Consider the following 14,557-nt stretch of genomic DNA (forward strand, 5'->3'; position numbering starts at 1 on the left):
GTAAATCTCTTTTAATGTCTGGTTCAAGACAAGACAGAGTCTGATAGCTGCTGTACATTCCATCTGTTGTAATATGCTGTTTTGGTTGAAGAACATGAAGAAAATCTGGTATGCAGATTTGTAATTGAAAAGGGAGGAATATTTGAATAGCCTTTTCAGATAATTTGATACTACACTAAAACCAAAAGGAGTAGTTTCTTAAAGGTTAGTTGCAGTGTGGACTCGGAAATCATATGAGTGAAATTTTTGTTTCTGGTTTCATTAAAATTCGTTGGTGTGTTTTGTGCTTTGAATGGGCCTTTTATCTGTGCGTGGTTTTGTAACATCATGTGTTGGTAATTTGGAAAATATTGGTTCAGGGAATTACACAAATCTTTCATATGTCAACACATTTTATTAGACAGTATTTTTTAAAAATCACATTTGTTAATATCAGTACCCTTTTAATCAGGAAAGTCTTTTAAGTTCTGGGAGGCTGTCAAGTTCATCATGGTAGATAGAGATTTTCCAAAATTATGGCTTTTGCTTTGGAAGCTCAGATTTTATCATTGGCAACAAAACTGTCAATTGTTTTCCTTGAAGTGACAGACTTATTTTGTTCACTTTTGAGAAGAACGCCTGCCAAATGCCTGAATAGCTATAGTTTGACAGTTTCCTTTCCACTCCAAGTCAAAATGGTGCTCTTTGAAAAAAAGCTTGCAACTTGGTTGTACGACCTCTTTCTGTATCTGCCCTGAATTGGATGTTTTCTTTATTATCTGGGCCACCAGGGAAGCTTGGGTGGTTCCGGGCACCCTCTGGAGGGGTGCAGGGGTTCAGGAGCGGTGGTGCAGAGAGCAGGTGTCTGTGTGTGTATAAAGGGCTTCCCAGAAGCATTCTGGAGAAGCAAGTATACGCTGCTGGTTAAAAGAAAAAAATCCTCCTAACACAGTTGACTCAATACACCAGACATTATGCAAATGAACGTTCCTTCCTTCAGCTTAGTGACCTTGGAGAGAGAACGCTGCGGTCAGTGATAACAGGATGGCCAGGACGTTGAGAAGCCGCCTTATTTGGAGTTGCTGCAAGTTATAAGTAGCGCTCACGCCACAGGTTGTGTCTGGATGTCCTGTTTTAAAACCGGATTGCTTCCCCTGCCTGTTAACATTGGCCCGATGGTGTTACAAATACTGCTTGTCTAGTCTGAGAATGGGGGGCTCGCTCTTCTGCCCTGTGGGGTATACATTACAACAGCACCAGACCCAGTCTAGGGGTCTGAGCACTAGGCCGAGTCTTCATTCTGACCTTGACTAGCTGGGTGACCTTGAACAAAGCAGGTGCCTTCTCACCGCTGCTGTGTAGGGTCAAGCAATTGGACTAGGGCTCCAGTCTTTCAGTGCTCCCATTTGGGGTTTCCTAGGTTCTGGAGACGTGAAAGCAAGATTTCCATCCCCTCGCCTTTCTGGGAGAGTGGCCTGTTGTGGGGCTCGTCTGTAGCCCTCCTGTCCCTTCCCGCCAGCCCTGTGTCTGCCCCCTGGAAGTTGCAGGTTAAGGTGGGTGCCTGTGTTTGGGGGACAGCCGGTGTCAGTGTCCATCCAGCGCATGCCAGGCAGTCTGCGAAGAGCCACTTGCGGCAGGTAAACGAGATCATGTCTAAGCAGCCCTTTGACGGCATTGAGGGCATGGTCACGGTCATGCTCTCCTGGAGGAGGAAGCTGAGGTCCAGAGAGCTGCTTTAAGTTACCTGGGGCAGAGAGAGTGTCGGGGGCCGGAGGAAGCTGGTTTTCCCCAGATTTCTTGATGCTGCTTTTCTGCCTCCCCACCTTGGCCCCAACGTTTCTTCCTTCATTTCTCTGTGACTCTTTCTCTTGGCTTTTCTAACGTGTAGAGAGATGTCACTATTGGGCATTGTTCATCTTTGATGAGAGGTGGTAATTTTACAAACGACCTTTAAGTTTGAGAATAGTCAGTAGAAGTTAAAGATGGTAAATGTTTGTGTGAACCCGTTGTTGTTCAGTTGCTAAGTCGTGTCTGACTCTGCGACCCCATAAACTGCAGTGCATCAGGCTTCCCTGTCCTGTACTGTCTCTAGGAGTTGCTCAAACTCATGTGCATTGAGTCATTGATGCCATCTAGCCATCTCATCTTCTTTTGGCACCACCTTCTCCTGCCCTCAATCTTTCCCACCATCAGGGTCTTTTCCAGTGAGGCAGCTCTTCGCATCAGGTGGCTAAAGTATTGGTGCCTCAGCTTTAGCAGCAGTCTTTCCAATGAGCATTCAGGGTTGATTTCCTTTAGGATTGACTGGTTTGATTTCCTTGCAGTCCAAGGGACTCTTAAAGAGTCTTCTCCAACACCACAGTTCGAAAGCATCAATGGTTCGGTGCTTAGCTTTCTTTATGGTCCAACTCTCACATCTGTACATGACTTAGCTTGTGCTGAAATGGGGTCCACCCAGGATGATTAGACACAGAAAACTGAGTATGAGCTTGGAGACAAGTCTTGTGCGGGGCTCTGGGGGCCATGCCCGGGGTCTCCCAGCTCCTTGGGAGGGGTTGATCCATGCAGGGACCCATCAAGCAGAGGTGACCTGCTCTGGACTCTAGACTTGGGGAAACGTCTGGTCATCGTGGGTCATTAGGGAAGGAGATGCTCTAAAGAAATGTTCTGTGATCTCTTCTGTGTTACAAGAGTGGAAGCTGAGGTCAAGGATGGTTTGAAGTTGACATCTCATCTCCTATGGCTTCTTGACGAGGGAGGCTTCCCACCTGCGTGGTCAGGGCATCAGAGGAAAGAAGCATCCCAGGTTAGACCTCTGAGATGAATCCGAGTGGAGAATAAGCATTTTAGTACAGTTTTTGTACAACGAAATGTGTTATTGGCTAAGTCACCCTCATGGCATCCCTGAAGAAGACATTTGACGGTAATGTGCCTTGTTACTGGAAAAGGAGGTTTTTAAAGAAGTTTAGTTCACTTCGTATTGGTTTGTTCAGCAGATGAATGGGAAATACAATATTCCAGCGCCCGGTTCTTAGATCAGAGCTCTCTGGTGCCTCGAAGCTGTGTTCTGGGCCCTTGGGTTGGTAATTCAGTGGGAAGGCTGCAGTTGTGTGGGCAGTTTTGTCTGGTGGTGGTGCTCAGCCCGGAGAGTGCGCCTCCGGTCCTGTGGAGAAGAGGAAGTGCAAGGTTTCCTTCTTCTAGAAAATTCACTTCCAGTGGCTGCGGGGGCTCCTCACATTTAGGAAAGATCCAGGGGTTGTCTGAGGTTGTTCTCCTGGAGGTGGTGCCGGCTGGTGCCCTGCAGCCCCCGCTCCCTTTCTCCAGGGGGGCTGAGGCCGAGGGATTGCCTGTGATGCCCCTGCATGGCATGACGAGTGAGCATGTTCTGAGAAATTTACAGTCCCGTGTAAACTGGTGCTGGTTTACCTTTGGGGAGCAGTTGCTTTAGGATTACTAGTGAGTCCAGGCAATTTCACATTGAGAACTGAAGCTTCACTGAATTACTTACATAGTATATGTGTGTTTGATTTATCTTTGTAATCACTTTTTATCAATTATCTGTGCTTCTTGAAATTTTGATTGTTTTTCTCCCATTAAAAGTGTGAGTTTCAGAAGAGGACGGCTGTACTTTAAGCATAGCTAACTCTAAGTACAGACATGAGTCTCATTGCAAAGCTAGTAGGTTAGTGTCTTCGAATGGAGGGCCCCCTTTCCACCCCGCCCCCACAGGTGAGAAACCGGAACAGAGAGGCTGAGTAACTGGGTCAAGGTCACTCAGCCTGGTCAACATAGTCTGTGTATCTGAAATTTCTCATGTGTGTAATGTATTGTGTGCCAGATGCAGTGCCAGGCGCTTTACGTATACACTCCAGTCTTGATGAATTAGAGTTGGTGGTCTCATCTGTGCTTTACAGATGAGAAAAGGAAGCTCGAGAACAGGATGTCATTTCACAGCTGGCTTCAGACCTCAGGTTCACAGTGCCCTCTGACCCTGCCCCTTGGTTCTGTCAATTCTTGGGGTTTCCTGTGGTTCCATACAGATTTTAGGGTTGTTTGTTTCTTTGAAAAATGCCATTGGAATTTTGAGAAGGACTGTGTAATTTGTAGATTGCTTTGGGCAAACTGAACAGTTTAACAGTATTTTTTTTCTTTTGAGCTTTCTATTTTGTATTGGGGTGTAGCTGATAATAGAATCAGCTATTCAATTATAGCTGAATTGAAGAATTGATGCTTTTGAACTGTGGTGTTGGAGAAGACACTTGAGAGTCCCTTGGACTGCAAGGAGATCAAACCAGTCAATCCTAAAAGAAATCAGTTCTGAATATTCATTGGAAGGATTGATGCTGAAGCTGATGCTCCAATAATTTGGCCACCTGATGTGAAGAACAGACTCATTGGAAAAGACCCTGATGCTGGGAAATACTGAAGACAGGAGAAGGGGTGACAGAGGATGAGATGGTTGGATGCCATCACTGACTCGATGGACATGAGTTTGAGCAAGCTCTGGGAGTTAGTGATGGACAGGGAAGCCTGGCGTGCTGCAGTCCGTGAGGTCGCGAAGAGTCAGACACGACTGAGGACTGAACTGAAGAGCTGATTAACTATGTTGTGATGTTTCAGGTGAACAGTGAAGGGACTCAACCATACATATACATGTATCCATTCTCCAAAACTCTCCTCCTATCCAGGCTGCCATCTGACCTTGAGCAGAGTTCCCTGAGCTGTACAGTAGGCCCTTTTGGTTATCTGTTTTATTTTTTAACTTTTTATTTATATTGGGGTTTAGCCAGTCAGCAATGTTGTGATAGTTTCAGGTGAACAGCAAAGGATCTCAGCTATACATCCGATCCATGAGCACAGATTGGCTTCCCATTTATTGTGTCTTCTTCAATTTCTTTTTTCACAACCACTGCCTCCCTCCGAACTCAAGCCAGTTGAGGCCACGGGGATGAGACCACGTTCTCTCGTTTACTTCTCAGTCTCACACCCTCCCCTTACTGTCCTGGCAGAGGAGGCAGGTCTTGTCTCCGGCGCTCTGGACCTCGCCCTAGCATCTCCCCTTCCGTGTGCTTCTCCTCAGCCCCTTTACTCTCCATGCCGCCTCCTGTTAGCATTTGTGTTTTACTGAGCAGCAGGCACTGTTCTACGTGCTTTGCAAACATTCATGTACTTAATTCTAAGACACCCCGCCCCGCACCCCCCACCATCACATAAATGCCCTTATTATCCCTCTTCCATACTGAGGCACAGAGAGGCTAAGGGTTACCTGACCTGTGATGGAACACAGCACCATTTTTCTCACACCAGGGAGACAGATTCTCATCCTTGATCCGTCCACTTCCACAACTGCCTGACTTGGTCTCCAGCTTCTCAGTCCACAGCTGGGAGCCTCTGCACTGGTTCCCTCCTCCCGTCATCGCTGTGACCGAGTGCTTGAGCTTCTGCCTCCACTATTTCGTAGAAACACTCTTAACAGTGACTAACCTCCTACTGATAGAGTCTGGTGGCCACTTCTTTCTCTGCAGCATTTGAACTTTGTCGTCACTTCCTCCTTGCAGCTTTTTCAGGGTGTCTGCTTCCATCTCACTAGCTGGCTCTTCTCTCGGCTCTATCGGTGTTGGTGTTCTGCAGGATTTTGCCATGGGTCTTTTCTCTGGTTCCTTTAGAATGTTTCTGGTCATTCTTTCCGGGGAATCTCATCTGCTCCTAGACTTTGCCTTTCTTCTGTCTGTCAGTGACTTGAGTTGTCGTATCCTTGGCTCTGCTTTCTCCCTAGGGTGCTCTTTGCGCTCATATTTATTGAGTTGCTAACTGCGCAGCTCCTGGTGGACTTTCTCCACCTGCCCCCACCCTATACAAAACTCTCTTTCTCTTCTGTCCCCTACACGTCAGTGCACGGTATTACCGTCTGCTCAGGTACCCAGGTCAGAGCTGTCCTCCCAGACTCTTGTTCATCCTCCAGCATCCAGGCAGAAGCCAGGTCAGCTGGCTGATGGGTAGTCCTATCTCAGGTAGCTCCATCTCCCTCTTTTCTGTAGCAGCAACTCTTACCTCAGTTCCTGTAAGAGCCTTCGAACTGGTCCTCTTGGCCCTAGTCCCAGCTTCCCAATATGTGATCCGTATTTTAGTAAGGTTTTTTTTTTTTTCCTTTCTCTAAAATGTACATTTTTTTGAATGGGTAAAGAAGATGTGATGTGTGCATGCACACACACACACAGAGCGGAATATTGTTCAACTGTAAAAAAGAACTGGAATAATGCCATTTGCAGTAACATGGATGGACCTCGAGTTTATCATACTAAGTGAAGTATGTCAGAGAAAGACAAATATTCTATCACTTATATGTGGAATCTAAAAAGTAATACGCACAAATGTATATATAAAGTAGAAACAGACTCACAGGCACAGGAAGGAAACAGACTTATAGTTACCAAAGGGGAAAGGAAGTGGAGGAGGGACAAATTAGGATTTGGGGGTTAATAGACATACACTGCTGTATGTAAAATAAGCAACAATTGTACCTCCTGTATGGAGCGTCCCTGGTGGCTCAGATGGTAAAGAATCTGCCTGCAATGCAGGAGACTTGGGTTCAGTCCCTGGATTAGGAAGATCCCCTGGAGAAGGAAATGGCTACCCATGTGAGTATTCTTGCCTGGAGAATCCCATGGACAGAGGAGCCTGGTGGACTATAGTCCATGGGGTCTCAAAGAGTAGGACATGACTGAGTAGTGCGCGCATGCGCGCGCGCGCGCACACACACACACACACACACACACACACACACATTTATATAACTGAATCACTGCTGCATAACAGAAACTAACAGTATTATACATTATATTTCAATTAAAAAAATGTGCATCTTTCTAAACAGTATTGCTTAAAACATTAGACTGACTTCTCCACAAACTCAGAATGATTACAAGACCCTTCACAATCTGGCCTCCACTTGAGCCACATCGAGGTACTTGCAGACACCTCCGTGTGTGTTCTCTTCCCTGAGCCTCGGGCATGGACCCTCTGGGCCTCTCTGCCTCCCTCTTGCCAGATCCTCCACTTGTCACCCTCCCATTTGCCCTTTAGGTCTCAGTCTCAGTTCCTGTCACTTTTCTGGCATGATGACAAGTCCCCCGAGCTCCGTGTTTGCTGTGCCCAGTTCCATGTAGCTCCCCACGTGGTTGCTGAGCAGTTGAATGTGACTGGGGTGACAGAGGAGCTGGATTTTAAATTTTATGTAATTTTAGTTTAAATTTAAACAGGTACATGGGGCTTCTGGCTCCTATACTGGAAATACAGGGACCATTAGGAGGGGCAGCTGAGTGGTATTTGATCTTCCTGCTCATCTCCACCAAAACACCTCTCCAGCAGCAGCACAATTGCTGATAGTCTTGGAGGGGTTGGAAGAAATTCACTGAAAACAGGCTCAAGAATCCAAAGTATTTGTATGAGCACACAAGAATATTATAATGCAGCAAAATAATTTTATGAAAAGTGATTTATCCAGTACCAGTTATTTTTAGCATGTTCACAGGGTTACTTAAAGAAAAAATATTTATTTGGCTGTGCTGGGTCCTCCTTGAGGCATGCAAACTCTTAGTTGAGGCATGTGGGCTCTAATTCCCTGACCAGGGATCAAACCCAGGCCCCTGCACTGGGAGCACAGAGTCTTAGCCACTGGACCACCAGGGAAGTCCCCGTGGTTACTTTTTAAATACTAGATTTACATCTAAAATGCTTATACAGAAGGTGCGGACCAAAGAGGCCAGGTGAAATAATAAATAATCATAATTTCTTTCAAACATTTTGCTTTGGGGTGCCAGGTAACATTATAGGTTTTAATGGTACTTGATAGTGGGTTGTTAGCATATATCAATGGAACTTAAAATGGGTGAGAAGGCAGCGTGTGGAGAGCTTTGGACTTTTGGAGAAAAGGTGTTTCACCTACGATAAGCACTACAGCAGCGGTTAATGCACTCCTTTCTTGGGCGCACAGCACACAGGTAGCACCTAAAGCAGGGGGAAGAAACTGTGGGTCCTCTGGGCTCTGTTGATGGGAAACACACCAGGTCACATTGCTCTGGGAGGGTCAGTCTGAAGGCTGCAGCAGGTCCTTACACAAACGGGGAGTTGTAAAGCTAGACAGTTGTCAGCAGCTTGTGGTTCTCCTTTTAAATGGCACAGCATCCGTGGAGAGACGGAAGGTGCTCTGATTTCCTGCCCCAGCCCAAGCCTCTCGCCTCCCTTGTGTGAACAGAACCTTGGGAAGCAGTGCTGCGTGGTGACTTCTCCCTATAAAGTTTGTGGGGAGGAGGGGGTGTTAGGAATATACTGGGATGTTACACATAAGAGCTAATTCCTTAAACACTTTGGGGGCACCTGGTGTGGCATTGGGGGTGTAAAATGACAGATGTAAAATGCAGAGTCCTTTTTGAGGCACTCACCTCTGTGGGCATTGCTGGGCATATTTATAGTCAACAGGGCAACAGTTAGATGTTTTATGATGAAAGAAACACTGAAATACAGTCTGTATTCATGAGTTAACCTTTCAGCTGCTGCTGCTGCTAAGTCGCTTCAGTCGTCTCCGACTCTGTGTGACCCCATAGACGGCAGCCCACCAGGCTCCCCCGTCCCTGGGATTCTCCAGGCAAAAACACTGGAGTGGGTTGCCATTTCCTTCTCCAATGCATGAAAGTGAAAAGTGAAAGTGAAGGCGCTCAGCAGGACACTGTTTATTCAGAGAAAAATAGGGAAAAGCAGAAAGAATTCTTCTAATGGTAAAGTAGCAGCATTTAAATTCATTTCACAAAAAAAGGTAAAATATAAAAAAAGAGATAAATGATTCCGGTAGGTTAAAAACTTAACTACCAAATTGATAGGCAACCCATAAAAATTAACTGGATATTGATGATCTAAGCAGTTTATTGTCGGCGAAGATTTTCTCCTTTACTGTGGTCAGAAAATCCCTTTGTCCTCACTGTTCCAGGACAAAGCATCCTTGGTAACTGAACGTGCAGAGCACTTGACAAGTGACCAGACCAGAGCACCGAGGGCTTGTGAGGGTAGTTCTGAAGTAGAAGCAAGAGGTATGTGGTCTGTCAGAACATTTTCTGCTCTTTCTAGGTGTGCGGTGCAGTCTGCAAAGTACAGTGTAGGCAGTTTTCAATTTAATGGGACACTCGGATTTACATTCAGAATCTAGAAGGCTGTTTCAGAAAATCTGCCGTCTTTTTTGTCATAGCCGCTGATCTTTAAAGACACTAAATTCTCGGTGGTAGCATAGTTTAAAACCTTTCTTATTCTTCAGAATTATTTTATAGGAAAAATTGTGAAGATTTTCAAACCATCTCTGAGAACTAGGCATGAGTAGAGAATTTGGTGTATTTGGAGGCCTCCTAGACATGGGACAGAAGCCTGAGCAGTGCATGGTGGGCTCCATGGATCTGAACACCATCATGAAACGTAATCACGCAGATTCCTCATCGGGATCATCATTTTATTAGCAACTGATGTCGAGGAGTTAAGCTCATGAAAGCCGTACAGATAGGTGGATGCTTCAGTAGACTCTTTTTAAAGCAGGGTAGGTGTCTGGTCGTTTTTGTATTCTTGGATTAAACCATCTACAAAATTCAGTTATAAGGCGTCATCGGTAGCCTTAAATTATCTCAGTTGTCCTCATTATGTGAAACAAACGTCACACCTGGTCGTAGCTCATTTTCCCACTTTGCCCATTACAGTCTGCTTGCTGGTTTGGGGTGAACTTATTATCGATCTGTGATCGAAGTGGACACAGTGTTGAAATTTATAACTATATAATAGGATCCCCTTTCAAACTGAAATGTAAGGTTTACCTGCAAGTTAGAATGAAGTCCTCTTGTGAGGGATCTTGCACACTGAGGTAGTGAAAGTGTGAAAGTGAAAGAGTACTCAGGTAGTCACTCAATCGTGTCTGACTCTTTGCGACCCCATGGACTGTGGCCTGCAAGGCTCCTCTGTCCATGGGATTCTCCAGGCAAGAATGCTGGATGTGGGTAGCCATTCCTTTCCCCAGGGGATCTTCTCAACCCAGGGATTGCACCTGGGTCTCCTGCATTGCAGGCAGATAATCTTGACCATTGAGCCACCAGGGAAGCTCAGGTAAGAAGTACTTAAAGCTAGTACTTTTGATTGATTTTGATTTTCTGGGGGGGGGAAATATGTGAGGCAGATCTTTACAGGTGGCTGTCAATGACACTGAAGAGTTTGGTGGTACAGTCAGACCATAAAAGGAATGTGCTACGAGCATATTGTAATCTTTTTGTAAACAGATATAAGGTGTGAATTAATTTACTAAGAATAATATGAAAAGTATTTCAGAAAGTGAGTTTTCCCCGTGGCACACAGCTCACTGGGGAAAAGGCTCAGAAGGTTTCAGGGTAATGAGGAGAGGGGTCAAGTTAGGGCTGAGCCTTTGCTCTGAGTGCGGGAGATACACACATGCAGAGTTTATGGATAAAGCTTTCATCTTTTATTATATGCAAATATGAGTGAAGACATTTAATTGGCTAGAAGAGGTATTAGCTTTATTTAGCTGTACACAGTGGATAGTTTAAACAGTAGTTGTGTGTGTTAGTTGCTCAGTTATGTCTGCCTCTTTGTGACCCCATGGGGTATTGCCCGCGTCTCCTCCATCCATGTGATTCTCCAGGCAAGAATAATGGAGTGGGTTGCCATTTCCTTCTCCATAAACAATAGTTACTTTATTGTAATAGTTTTTGATAATGGTTTTGATTGGCAAATAGTTTTATGGTAGCATTGTGTTGATAGAATCTGTTTGTGTTCATAAGTGTACTTATGGAAAAAAGTTTCCAACTTTGTTATGTAAGTCAGAATAATTATGAAATAATGAATGCAAACTGTTTGCTGTATATTCCAGCCTTAATTCCATTTCCTTCATCACATATAATCTGTTAAAAGAGTAATTTAATACTGTAGTCACGGAGTAAGTAAAGTTTGTTTGGTCCCATTTTTCTGTCTGTAGATTTACCTTTTTGAAACAATGTGTGGTTTCCCCAAATACTCTCTGTAATGCTCTTCCAAAGCCCTTCTCAACCTTAACAGTTCTGTTTCCCTTTAATATTGTTCATTTCCCTGATGGAAATTTGAATTTATGTAATTCCTTTGTATTTCTCTTTTGTTTGTAATATTGTTACCAAAAGGAGGTGTGTGTGTGTGGCGGGGCACGGCGGGGAATGGGGGGAGCCTCTGGTTCAAAAGCCAATAAACAGGCTAGGTTGGTGGAAAGGAAAGATTGCTTTATTTCAGATGCTGTCAACTGGGGGGAGGGTGGTGGACATTGTCCGAAGGCCTACTCCTGCCCTGACAAGCAGGGCATGAGAGCTTTTATAGACATAATGGGGGGGGGGTGGTCCATGCAGAAATAGTACAGTCATCTCTAACCATCTTCGATTGGCCGTGAGTTGTGTGACTAGCATCATCTTGGTTGTTTTAGGTTCAGTTAATTTTCAGTTCTGGGATGCACTTGTTTCCATTTTTTTTTGGGGGGGGTCAGTTCTTGGAATTGTGGCAGCTCATGTCCTGGGTACAGTCTGGTCATCATGTTGTTAACTTCTGGTACTTTAATTTCTACAAGACAACTCACAGGATATGGCTCAGAATATTATCTATAGCCCTTGAGAAAGAACTAAAGGTCCTTGACTATGCTTGATGCCTATATTATTATTATTTAGTCCTTAGACAGTTTTTTTTTGTTCCCACATTTTTCATTTTTCTGATTAAACTTACTCTTTGACTAAAGTTTTTCACAGGCGAAAGGCACGCAGAGGACATGGTTGAGGGGCAAGGACTATATGGCGCTGCTCCGTTTCAATTTGGCACCTCAGGGCGCCCTCCGGGCTACCCTGAGACCTCTGCCCTTAGTGTCCTGTGACAGTTGGCCTGGCTGTGTTGTTTAGTTGCTCAGTTATGTCCGACTCTTTGAGATTCCATGTCTGTGGGATTTCTCAGGCAAGAATACTGGAGTGCGTTGCCACTTCCTTCTCCAGGAGATCTTCCCAACCCAGGGATCAAACTTGTGTCTCCTGCATTCTTTACCCTCTGAGCTACCAGGAAGCCCGGCCTGGCTCTGAGCTCAGGTTGATGGATAAGACTCCCTGCTCATCACATGTGCTCTGTTCTCGCAGGAAAATAGAAAAATTATTTTCAGCTGCGGTATTGCTGAAGTTTTTTTTTTTTTTTTTTTCCTTCTTTTCCTTGAAGGAAAAGAACGTTGGAGGTGTGTGTCAGAGGAGGTTGTTTAACCACACTCTGTCTCCCTACCTTTCAACCAGGCTGAACTGGGGTACAGTTTTAAACTCTCTGAAACAGGATCCCCCTTACAGCTTTCCAGAACTTTTTAAAATGCAAAAGCATGCAGGGAATTGCCAGGTCAGTTAGTTAATCAGCGGCAACTGCAGGAAGAATACACGAATATTCTTCCAAGAGCAGTTGGCGTGCACTGTCCTCTCAGCCAGCCGCTCAGCATGTTGCCTTTGGCATCCTCCTGTGACTCAGGGTCTCTTTACTGGGGCAACCCTGGATCAGGTGGTCCCCGGGAGTCCCTTCCTTCCTTCCTTCTCTGCTATTCTCACTCCTTGTAGGCTTGGCCCCACCCAGATGTGTGTGTCTGTGTGTGCACACCTGTGCGTGCCAAGTCAGTAGCTTGAAATAGGTCTAGAGTGAGTGGGGAGATACATTTTCAAATGCCATTTTTTTTTAAAAGTGGGTTAATAATTTAATAAGCACATGGCATCATTACCTTTATACACCAGTCAAATTTTGTTTGTCTAAACTATCCCAGGTTCTTTTACAATATTCAGCAAGACACAGTAAGCGGTCACCACATTTCATAAAATTTGTGTTACTCTTCCCTTAGTCTGCCCCACGCACATCCTTGCCAAATGGGTTGAAGTACGTTTCTGAAGTTGACCTTTTCCCCATCCCAAATAAATCACACACAGAATTTCCATTTTCTTATTTCTGGACCTGGTTTCTCTTCTCTTGTTTTCCCCTTTATCTACAATACAATTAAGGTAGGATTAAAAAGATAAGGGATGGATCGACATACTTCTTTCACATGGATGTCTGCCTGTGTGGACATGGAGTGTGCAGCTCTGTGTTTGAGCACTGTCCTCACCCCTTGTCTGCATATAATGCTGCTTATCTGAAGTGTTACTGGAATGTGAACTGCTCTGTCTCGGGGCACTCTGAGCTGTATGTGGGAAGATCACGCTGAATGTGTTCTAGTGTCTGCAGCGAGACAAGCAGCTCAGCTGTCTTCTCAGTGGCCTTAGTCTTGGAAGGGATTAATTTCAGGGGGTGATGTTTCAATGTTGAATCACAGGTAGTAAAGGTTGCTCTCTAAAGGACATTGATTCTTGTGCTTTAGTGGGCAGCTTACGTATAGGATACTGTGCATCTTTTGACCAATTTAGAAAAGAAAAAAAAAAGTGCTGAGACCGGGCACTTAGTATAAACTGTGAGATGAGTGCTATTTAATTACTTGCCTTGAAAGAAAATTTATTAGCCCCAGGACTCTTACATAGAAAAAAACCTACCTTTATCTGAAAGGCAGCTCAGAATGTCCAGACTCCTCAAAGTTATGTAGAAATAACTGAAGTATTTCTGCAAGAAACCTGTGAAATAGTGTGTTATGTAACATAGCATTAGATATTAATGTTAACTGCACTTTTTCTTTGTCTTGCAAAAATGATTGTCAACCAGGTGGATGGATGTATCTTGAAAATTAAACCACTTTTGGGTGTCCACTGTTTGTAAACCCTTACAGATTAAGACTTGTCACTAAGGGTTGTTCCTAGTCCTTTGGGTGAGGTCAGTCTTGCTTCTTGGTGTGTCATGAATGCCAGGACATGCTTCCCTTAAATGTAAGACGGCATGTCTTTGTTTTACTTGCGTGGTAATTCTTTGAGACCTGTTACCTGTTGTTGAGGGCTTCCCAGGTGGCTCAGTGGTAAAGAATCCACCTGCCAATGCAGGAGATGCAGATTCCATCAGCACAGTCTGGAAGATCCTCTGGAGAAGGAAGTGGCAACCCAGTCCAATATTCTTGCCTGGAGAATCCCATGGACGGAGGAGCCTGGCTACAGTCCACGGGGTAGCCAAAGAGTCAGACATGACTTAGTGACTAAACAACAACAACCTGTTTGTGGTTCCTTCTTATGTTAATTGAGGAGAATCACAGCTGTAGCTCAAGAGGCACTCAGGGTCTGTGAGCCGGACTTACCAAACTTCCACAAGTGCAGGAATCACTTAATAACATGCAGACCCTGGGGCAGGAGGTCAGAGTGGGCTCAGGATTCCACATGTCTCAGCACCCTGCTTCAATGGCAAGGCTGCAGTCTGCAGGGAGAGAGGCAGGTAGAGAAACCAGAGCAAGGTGTGTTTGGTGCTTTTGTAGCTCCTGCCCCAGTGTGGTGGGAGTTCTAGGGAGGGCTGAAGGGCAGGACACTTCCCAGGTAGGCGGTCACAGCCGGGGGGTGAGGAGGCAGGTGTGGAGGTGAGGCAGGTGTGAGGAGGTGGCCAG

The sequence above is a fragment of the Bos indicus x Bos taurus genome, chromosome 14, assembly GCF_003369695.1.
Source record: "Bos indicus x Bos taurus breed Angus x Brahman F1 hybrid chromosome 14, Bos_hybrid_MaternalHap_v2.0, whole genome shotgun sequence".
In the NCBI taxonomy this organism is placed as follows: Eukaryota; Metazoa; Chordata; class Mammalia; order Artiodactyla; family Bovidae; genus Bos; species Bos indicus x Bos taurus.